The 10,940-nt window shown below is 41.1% G+C and overlaps 1 protein-coding gene across 1 annotated transcript in view; it reads right to left on the reverse strand.

Annotated features, from left to right (window-relative positions):
- LOC145456538 (uncharacterized) overlaps nucleotides 1-10,940 on the reverse strand; it is a 266,927-nt gene that overhangs the window by 211,956 nt on the left and 44,031 nt on the right. The gene's annotated exons all lie outside the window — the stretch shown is intronic.

Genomic DNA, 10,940 nt, shown 5'->3' on the forward strand with positions numbered 1-10,940 from the left:
CCTATTTTTTTATATATTTATGTTTTTCGGAACATATGAATTCGACGATATCTTGAAAATTGATGTGTCAGAATAGTGGTTCCCAACCTTTTTCGACTTTTCTCTTTTATCAATCTCCACACAATTTTTCGAGGTGTTATGTGCTTGGAAAACCGGTTTCCGTTACTACTCTCCTTTGAGTTGACCCTTTTATGACGTCATGTGCAGTATGAGCCGTCTTCACGTGCATATTTAACCGTGTTAGTTAAATATATCTCACTGGACGTTCTAACATTTTCACCCCCTATCGCCCCCAGTCGCCCCCTTCGGCATTTCACCCCCTTGTATCTCAAAATCGCCCACTAGTGGTTATATCACCCACGTTGGGAACCACTGGGCTAAAACGAAACTGAAGGCAGAATCAGAATCATGAGAAATCGCATAATCAAGTTTTCGTTTTGCTGACCAGTGTAATTGATTCAACCCTGACTAGAGTTTTATCCCTTGAGTCACCTAACTACATAGTAGCCATCGACGTTAACGAGTTTCTGGAAATTTACTGCGCTATCTCAACGACCATTTTCACAGATGGGTCGAAGACCACGAATGAATCTGGATACTCGGTAGGCATGTATGTGCCATATATCGATCACGCGGCTCACCGCAATTTCTCGTCATTCACAGCAGAATTAGCCTATGTGCCATTAAATGTGCCTTGAATTGGATAGACCAAAACAACATTACCGATTCCATCATTTTAACAGACTGCCTCAGTGCTCCACGAGCAATCGAATATTTTCATTCAACTGAACACTTCATAATCAATGAAATCGAAATTAATTTCGTCAATTTGACACCTCTTAAAACATAAGTTTGAGCCTAACCAAAATACTGTTACATAGTGTAATTCCATGCTCGGAAATTTCGCAGTATCGATTAATTATTATTCAGCAAGGAGTTACTAATAGAAATATATCCTGGAATCAAATTGCCATGTTCCGTTCATTCAGTTCTCCAAAATAATTGATGTGTGCTATGCTTGTACGTCAACACCATAGATGCGCGGGAAGCGAATGGTGCAGTCGGTTAAACACTGCAGTCACGACACCAATGGTGGCTGGTCCTAGTCTCGGCTCCGCCATGTTTCCATGTGTCGGAGGTATATCTGGGCTTCTCATCGCCGATCCCGCTGTAAATACAGCGTCTTGAAAAGCTCAGAGGAAGAGAGAGCCGAACTCTAGAAAGATGGCAGCAAATGGACCGGAAAAAAGACGCAAGACAAGCGTAAAATATACCTTATGAAATTTACTGCGCGGTCGCATATGACCAGGTTGTACCAATTATGCGTGCCAATAAACAAACAAAAAACAAACCATAGATGCGATGCGACGTTCAACCTCAGACAAGTCTGAAAATTATGAACATTCACCTCTCGATAAATTTCGCAGATACATCGCGAAATTATTACTGAATTCTGACCAGATTTACCTAGTTACCGAAAAGACGTAAATTCGATTCATCGCTGGGCTGGGCACAATGATTCGGGTACTCGAATCTGAATCAAGTAATTATTTCAACGATTCGAGTCGAGTAGCTAAATACGATTTTTTCGAGTACTGAAATTATACGCTCCTCCCCACTGAAAGGCATTTGATCGACGAGAATTATGGTTTCGATACGATTTCCACTGTGGAAGCCTTGAAACCTTGATTGGCCGTATCGCAGCATACGAAATATAGTACAAAGCTACGAAAGTTACAGCGAATAACACATTTCCGAAGTCATGATCCTCCCGCAACATTATCACAAAATGCTATGAAATCGGAACAGTCGAAATAATACAAAAGGGCCATTCCATACATAGACAAACGATGTTCACGTCACTACCTCTTCAAATCTCCTGAAATTTGGTACACGCAGAGTTGAGCTTATTCCAAACAGGATGAACTTCAGTTTATAAAAATTTGACTTTTCGGTCAAAAGTTACGCCACTTTGAAAATTGACAATTGTCTGCTCATTTCGGGTCTGCACATCTCAGGTTTTATCAATGAAATATTCAAGAAGGTGTAGCTTAGGGTTACCATATTTCAGCAACTCGAACTCCGGACACTCTTTAGCGCACACTAGTGGATTTCAAAATAGGTTATGACGTCACACTTGCAAAGCTTTGCTTGTAGACCAGAGGTGGTCACGATCCGGTTCAAGAGTATGTGGCTGTAGTTGTGTAACCGGGGCCGAAAGCACATGTTTTCAGCCCCTTCCCGCCCAAATAAACAATGATTTTGAGCCCACACTATAGGGTAATCGATGCAACTTCTGTGCTTGCTATATGAATCTGGTTTCTATATGCATCTGCTCGGTAAATTATTTGAATGAATTCTGTCAATAATATTGGTTATTCCATATATTACTATATAGATACTACTCTCCGCCCACATTATCAGGGTTAGCGGTAGAGCTGGCGGAGGATGATGAGTTCGAAAATACAGGGAGCGTAATTGCCCATCGTTAAGTCATTTTCATGTCGTACCGATAAGATTGTTTATCAGCCTTATGCCGGTGCACACCAGGGAGCTTTATAAACACCCCACATCCAGTGGTTTATAACTTTCTATGGTCGCGACTTCATCTCCAATTTGAAAATGTTCCGTGGCCCAGATCAGAATTTGACGAACTGATTACTAAAAGAAGTCAGCACCTTTGCCCAGACTTACTCACGGGCTATTATAGAAGCTGATTACGTTCAACATATTCGCAAACACCAGAATAAAGGCAAACGAACCCCCTCCGTTTGGAACGAGTACCTTTGAATAAAGCATTTGAACGGCCTTAACGATCTCTAGAAATATACCGTTCTCCTATATTTGCGATTACAATTAGGCTTATTCCAGTAAATGGAGGTTGTTTTTATTTATATTTTATTGCAGTTTTTGCGAGGGTGGTAGTGTCCATATTAAAATAAATAAATGTGATGGTAAATCGTGCGCAGCGCGAAGAAAACTATTGTGCAGCAGCATAAATATTCTCAAAAAATATTTTTTTATGCTGATTTATGAAAAAATTATGAGCCTATACGTCAAGTCTTCAAAATTCCGGACATTTGGCATATTTTAGAAATTCCTCCCCGACGCTAGTTTGAACAGTGAAATTCCGGTCATGTCCGGGAAATTCCGGACGTATGGCAACCCTAGGTAATTAGATGTTGGACAACAGTTGAGATACGGCACTTGGATTTATCTGAAGCTTGTCTGATCGCCTATATTTCCAAGTGAAATTCAATACCCTGTAGGTCAGGGTCAAAGGTTAAATTGAGGGGGAAATTTAAAATCAGTCAGGCGTTACACGCTTTAGACAGCGGATTGCTCAAAAACATATTAAAATATTTTGGAAAAAACGATCTTAAATGAAATTTTGCTTTAAGGAGAATTCGTTCATCATCATCATCATTGGTTTATTAGCAATTTTATCAGTTCAATACACCACAAAAATGCGATACAATGAAAAGACAGGAAGATGTCGAAGCGACAAGGAGTAGGCTAGTCTATGGAATCTGACACCCACCTTGGCCTAGGCGATGTAAAGAGGCATGCACACTGAATGAAAGTAAAGAAGATAGTATAGAAAACGAATGCGACAAGAAATAGGGCGGCATGTCATGGGAAGCGAGATCGATAGGTCAGACGTGGTCCGGTAATCTTGAGGATGGACTGTATTTATTTAGTAGTAATTGCTTGTATTTCGACTTGAATGTGGACATGCTCGTCGACTGTCGGATGGCCGGCGGGATACTGTTCCACACATCAGGTCCGGCATATTTGATGGAGCGATGATCTTTTCGGTCGATCATATGATATTTGGACGACGTGGACGCGCGTGTGTTGTACTTGTGCGCTTTTGATTCAGAGGTAAAGAAGTCATTGAAATATTCGGGGCAACGACCGCAGTGAAACTGATACATAAACTTGGCGATTTCTAGTTTCCGCATATCTTCTATGTTTAGGACGCCGAATCTCTTCAGCAGCGACTTATTGGATTGGCAGCCAGGCCCCTTTGGGGCCCTAGCTATGATTCGGAGTACTTTATGCTGTAGTTTCTGCAGTGGCTTGAGTGCAGTTTTACTGGCAGCCCCCCAACAGAGGATGCCATAATGTAACTTCGATTGGATTAAAGATTTAAAGAGTATCAGAAGAACCCATGCTGGCATGAAGCGCCCAAGGCTGTAGAACAGGCCGCACTTCGGTGATAATTTAGTTTCTAGGAACTGAATATGACTCTTCCAGGACATGTTCGAGTCCAGTAAAACTCCGAGATATTTGGCATTATCTGTGTTGGAAACGGGCTGACCAGCGATATTAACGGTTAGGTTATTTTTTGAATTTACTGTCAGCAATTGCGATTTCGAGGCGTTTATGCAAAGGTTGTTCTGGGCCGTCCACTCATGGACTTTGGGCATTTGGTCACCAGTCAGGGCATCCAGCTCTGCCGTCGAAGATGCGGAAGAGAGGAGGTGAGTATCATCAGCGAACAGTGTGGTGTTCAATGAGGAGGTTTCAAAAATGTCGTTGACATATAAAGTGTTCATAGCTGTTTGATTTTGGTTTTGAAACTGTAAAGTGATGAAATTGCAGTTTTAAGGGCACACTTCATTTGTACATGGAAATGCAGTACTAGTAGGGCGTGTTCGGACATCGAGTCTGAGGTGTGTGCGGGCAACATGTCTGGGGTGTGATCGGACTGTGTTGCCATTCGGACATCGTATCTGGGACGAGTTCGGACTGTTTTGCCCCTCGGACATCTTTTCTGGGCTGTGTTCGGGACATCATGTCTTGGGTGCGTTTGGACCATTTTGAAACTCGGATATCGTGCCTAGGCTGTGTTCGTAATGTGTTGCCATTCGGACATCGTGTCCAGGGCGTGTTCGGACATCATAACTGGGATGTTAGGACTGTGCTGCCACTCGGACATCGTGTCTGGGGGTGTTTGGACATCATGCCTGGGGTGTGTTCGGATTGTATTGTGACTCGGACATCGTGTCTGAGGGGTGTTCGGACATCATGCCAGGGATGTGTTCGGACTGTGTTGCGATTCGGACATCGTGTCTACGATATGTTCGTGCTGCGCCAGACATGCCTCAGACCAGATATCTGCGCACTATTTATATCCAGACATATGCTTCGGTGCTGATATCTGCGCACTTAATACCTCCTGGCACGGTCCGGACCGGATATCTGCGCGCTTAATGGACGACAGACATGCGTCAGACGCGATACCTGCGTCCATTGTGTCTGCAATTCGTCTGTGTCCATTCAGCGCGCAGATATCAGGTCCGGACCATGCCTGGGAGTATTTGGTGCGCAGGTATCAGCTCCGAAGCATGTCCAGATCAAAATAGTGCGCATCACAAACATATATTCATCTATCACTACTGTGGATATACCCAGCTATCGCAGATATCGGCAAAAACTGCAGACATCGGTCATTTACAGGTCATGAGTCGTTTAGGACGCAGGTATCACGTCTGACGCATGTCCGTGTCCATTAAGCGCGCATATCAAGTAGAAACCTGAAACTTGAGACAGTGTTAAGTACCCCCATCACGACATGACATACCAAGTTTCAAGAATTATCATGGTGTGCCCCACTTGCTCGGTAGTTTTATGATTATTAGGAGAGAGTAAATCACTGTTTCTTTATTGTGCGTGGCTTTGAGAGAATAGACAGTGAGGGTGCAATAAAGACTGACTTCTTCAGGCAAATATCAGACAAACTAAAAGAAAACAATGACAGGAAAATAATCTGCGGGGATTTCAACATGATCATTAACACAAAACATGCAAAAATAAAACGAAAACAAGCAATGTCACCCGCTGGGAAAATTTGGCTCCGAGCAATCCAAGAAAACAAGCTTGTAGATATTTACAGAACTAGAAACCCAAATGCATCACTCTACACGGTGGTAAAACACCACCAAGCCAGGAGAGTGGACAGGATATACTGCACAAAAAATATAGAGCAGGAAATCCAAAGGTTCACGTACCAGGTCAATCCAATATCTGATCACATCTTCACGGCGAGGTTGACGATAAGTAAACCCAAAAGACGCAAGTGGGGAGGTGGTCAGTGGAAAAATAACCCAGAACTATATAGTGATAGGCGAATCAGAGAGGAAATAAAAGAAATGTACGGTATCTATTCGAAACAAAAAGATAGTTTCAATAGAATAACCGACTGGTGGGACGAAATTAAAATTAAAATCAAAGTAATCCTCAAAAAACGAGGAAATCAGGAGAGAAGTAGAGACAGACAAGAGATTGAAAAACTAGAGAATAAATTAAGGATGGCAAAAACGGATTCGGAAGAATATCATAACGTAATAAAAGAGCTCAGAAATCACGAGATAAAGGAGCTGAACAAAATTAATAAACGAGCTAAGATATTAGATGTAGAACAAAACGAGAAGCCCTCCAAGTTTTTCTTTGACAAGCTCAAAACTAAGTGTAAAAAACAAAACATAGACTCGCTGGTTAATGAGGCGGGCGAAATAATTATTGAGAGAAAACAGATTATAGGAGAAGTAAAAAGCATCTATAAAACACTATGGGGAAAATCGAAAGATTTAGACCTTGTAGAACAAGAAAAATTCAGAAAAGAACTTGAAGGAAGAGAAATAGAAGCGGTAAAGCGCGAAGCGCTAAATAAACCGATAGAAGAAGAAGAAATAAGGGAAGCAATAGCCCAGATGTGCACCCGGACGAGACGGGTTATCGATAGAATTCTACAAAACCTTCTGGACACTCATATAGAAGGACATGACAGAAATCATGAACAACGCTTTTATACTAAACGCAATATGTAAGACATGGGAAACGGGTGTGGTAAAATTGATCTACAAAAAAGGGGACGCCAAAAAAATTAAAAATTACAGACCCCTAACACTACTAAATGTCGACTATAAAATCCTGTCAAAGATTACAACAAAGAGAATGGAGAACATTCTACCAGACATAATCGACCTAACACAAAAGTGCAGCATCAAAAAAAGAAATATATACGATGCAGCATGGAACATACAATCGACAATAAAATGTACAAGTTCCAAAAATATACCACTATCAATAATTAGTTTCGACCAGGAAAAAGCTTTCGACAGAGTGAACCACGAGTATCTGCTAGCACTGATCAAAACGTGGAATCTCGGAGAAAATTTCTATAACTATATACAGAAAACCTACCTAAGAGCAAAAAGCGTGATAGATATTAACGGAGAATCAACGGGAACAATAGATATTAATAGGGGCATCCGACAAGGATGCCCAATGAGTATGATGTTGTATGCAATGGCGACAGAGCCATTGGCACAAAGAATACTGAGAGATCAGAAAATAAGCGGAATCAAGTTAGGAGCACAAGGAATTAAAATCCAGCAATACGCAGACGACATTACCGCATTGATAAGTAAAAAAGAATCGATTGATGCAATTTTTCGACATCTAAAAGACTTTGAAAAAGCGACCGGGCAACGCTTAAATAGAGATAAAACAAAGATACTGCCCACAACCAAAGAAGCCAGAAAAGAACTGGAAGGCTCTGAGTATACCACCAACATTCAAGAAGCCATAAAAATTCTAGGGTACAGATTTGGAAAGAATAGCATGGAAGAATCATGGAAAGAAATAACAAGAAAAGTAGAGAAGATATTAAACACGTACAAAATAAGGAGACTAACGTGGATAAGAAAGATTCTCATTCTAAAAAGCCTCGCTACCACGCTAATTCTGTACACATCCAGAGTCTACCAACCTGACGCAGACACAGTGAAGAGCTTGGAGCGCAGCTTCTTTAGGTTCTTATATTTTCCTGAAGTGATAGAAACGATCTCCAGAAGAGTTCTGATCAAACAAAAAAATGAAGGGGGATTAGCTATGCCGTTCCCAAAGACAATCATACAAGCTAGTAAGCTAATCAAATTGAAGGCACTAGCAGAACTAGAAAAACCTGAAGAATTCTGGCAGTGCGAAGCTCTATATCAATTGGGCTCAAAAATAAAGAGTTTAAACCAATCGATATACACAAATAGCATCCCAGCTAGCACGCCCACTTGGTATCCAGGTGGAATTTAAGTGGTTAGGTGGGATGGATGATCGGAATGGGTTAGTAACATGTAACCCACATCGAAACCAAGCGGGATTTCCATCCATAAAGATGCGTGGTTATACCATACCAATCCCAGGTAGATTGCAATAAGTCTCTTCCAATTGTACCTATCAATTTGAACTCGGGGGAGTTTTACTTGTTGAGTTTTTGATATCAAATCATCTTGAAACATGAGAAATCCACTTATGGAGGAGCTCAGATTTCTCATATATCACCCACACAGGAACCAACCTTATTTTCCATCAATGTTATTTGGTTTATTTCATCGAATAATAAAGGTGGTTCCATATGTAGTAAAGTTTACTAGCTATTATGCTATCCCTGTTGGTTGGTTGCTCGAACCTCGAACATTAAAACCCCTACCATGCTTTACTTCGTCAATGTGATGATTTTAAAATTGACCGTCTGTCACACTGAAGTGAACTTAAATTTCCGTTGCTAGAGTAGGCCTACTCAATTCCTCACAGCGTGCGGTATAATTTTCTTGCGTAGATCCCATTACCTTTATCCCTTATCTGTATCTATTATTTTTAACTCAGGATTAATTTTACTCGTAAAATTTCTGTGATCAAATAATTGGAACTTGTTATTTTCGTCAATGAAGAATGGTCGACTTTTCATACGGCTCCCACATGTGACCGAGTAGTTTTCCGAAATAGATGCTTTTATTATATTTTCCTACAGCAAGGTTTGTTCATCTATATAGTAAAGTCATATTATAATCGGTTTCCGATTTATTCATTTGCGATGCTGGTCGCTGGGACATTTCCAAATTGAATTCCACCACCATATGAATTGAATTCGGGTACTGGTGACGATAAGCGCCTAAGAATCGGGCGGCCTCGGTTCGACTCCCGTTGGAGGTTTGTCCGGGCTCCTCTTCTTGCGACATGCGACCCGAGAATGACTCGACGAAAGAATGCACTCACAAGTTATGGAAATCGCTAGCAAGGGCCGTGGCCTCGAAAATGATCAACATCGAGAGTAACTGTGACGGCGGGCACTCTAAGCCGAGGTAGATGTCAGTCTAAAAGACGGCAACTGCGCGTCGGTCGGCATCCTCCTATCTGTTCATGACATCGCTTTGTATCTTATCGCATTGTACATTGTGTGTGTCTTGTTCAGTAGAAAATATAACTCAACGATTACACTTAAACAGTGATGATGGCCTCACTCACCCACCGTAAAGGTTATTATATACTCAGATTACCGTATATATTGTTTGGTTAGATTGAGCGTTGCTAGCAGGTATGTGCTGTACAGTATACAATGTTAACAGTAACTAACGTGTGGGGTTTACCTATCATCGTCTTAGCACATGTCTACATCGAATTCCCGGTCCACTTACACCGTCACTGATACTGCCACAAGGACCGGGGTCGTAATATTGTCTTCGCTATCAGCTTGGGGGGTTACCCAGAAAATACCTCTGTAATATGGGGCCAAAAATGTACGGTTCCCGATTGGTTTCACCAGCTGGTTACCACAATTCATCTCACCTTGTGGTACCCAAGTAGGCGTGCTACCTGGGATGCCATATAGCATACTCCCAGACAAATATTGGATAAACATATGGGAGGAAAAAAAGAAGATAGCCTGGAAACAAGAAGAATGGATAGAAACAAGCTTTAAGAAACTATACCTGAAACTTACGGCGAAATTCGAAAAAGAAATCCAAAACGTCACGATCACGAAATGGAACACGCTGCAGGGTAAATATAGAGAAGTAGAAACCCCCCTCACAAAAAAAGAGAAAGTCATTAACTATAGGCTTAATAATAAGGGGTACTATTTCGGCGAAGAAAAAAAGAAGAAAAACTTACTACGTAGAATAGACGGCGAACAAGAAATAGCAGAATGCAAATTGTGCAAAGGAGAGAAGGACTCTATCACACACGTCTTCACAGAGTGCTTGTTTACGCAAGGTGTGCTCAACGAAATTGAAGAATCAATTGGCGAGTTGCCGAAAGGACAAGACATTCTGAATAACAAAGGAAGAAAAGACTACCAAAAAACTCTCGCAATTTCATTATACAAATAAAACATACTGAAATGCAAGAGAAAACTGGACATCGAGAACCAGTACATCAACAATCAACAGAAATGGAAAAAGAAACTAGCGGAACAAATACAAAAGAAATTCCGGAAAAGAACTGCACTCTATGATGTTGAAGAATGAAGAAGACGGAGCTGAAGAGGAAACAAGACCACTCACCGGATCCCGAAATCTGTGCTTCTTTCTTTTATTGTATGAATGATTTCATGTATTTTTCATGCTCTTTTATGAGTAACCTTCTGAAATATTGAAATATTTTGTATTGAGATTATTCTTTTGGAAATAAATTTATGGATGGCCGCGGTCAACCACGAAAAAAAAAAACAGTGAAAGCTTGGTATCAGCGCTACCGGGGCATGCCCCGGCTAGGCATTCACAAAGCGAAAACACGGAAGAGAATTCGATTTTCGAGGAGAATTCGCTATATAGGGGCATTTACCAGCGAAAGGACAAGAAGAATACGATTTTCGCTGTGATTTCGGTATATCTAGATTGCTGTGCGTCTATAAAGGGTAAAGAATTATTATTGAACAGAATTTTATGTGGGGCAATGCCCCAGTTGCCCTATAGGACGAGCCGCCACTGATACCATATATGGGTTCGTCGTCATACGTTCTTATTTACCAAATAATAACCAGATGGTGCGCGTCCCTTAAATATATTAGATTTATATTAAGAAATTTCAAAATGATTTGTTGTACATCTGAGAATCTGTGGCGGCACACAGACACAGTTTCGTAGGCACTGTCT

The sequence above is a fragment of the Botryllus schlosseri genome, chromosome 14 (genome assembly GCF_051294905.1).
Source record: "Botryllus schlosseri isolate E-star chromosome 14, Bs_hap1, whole genome shotgun sequence".
Taxonomy (NCBI): Eukaryota; Metazoa; Chordata; class Ascidiacea; order Stolidobranchia; family Styelidae; genus Botryllus; species Botryllus schlosseri.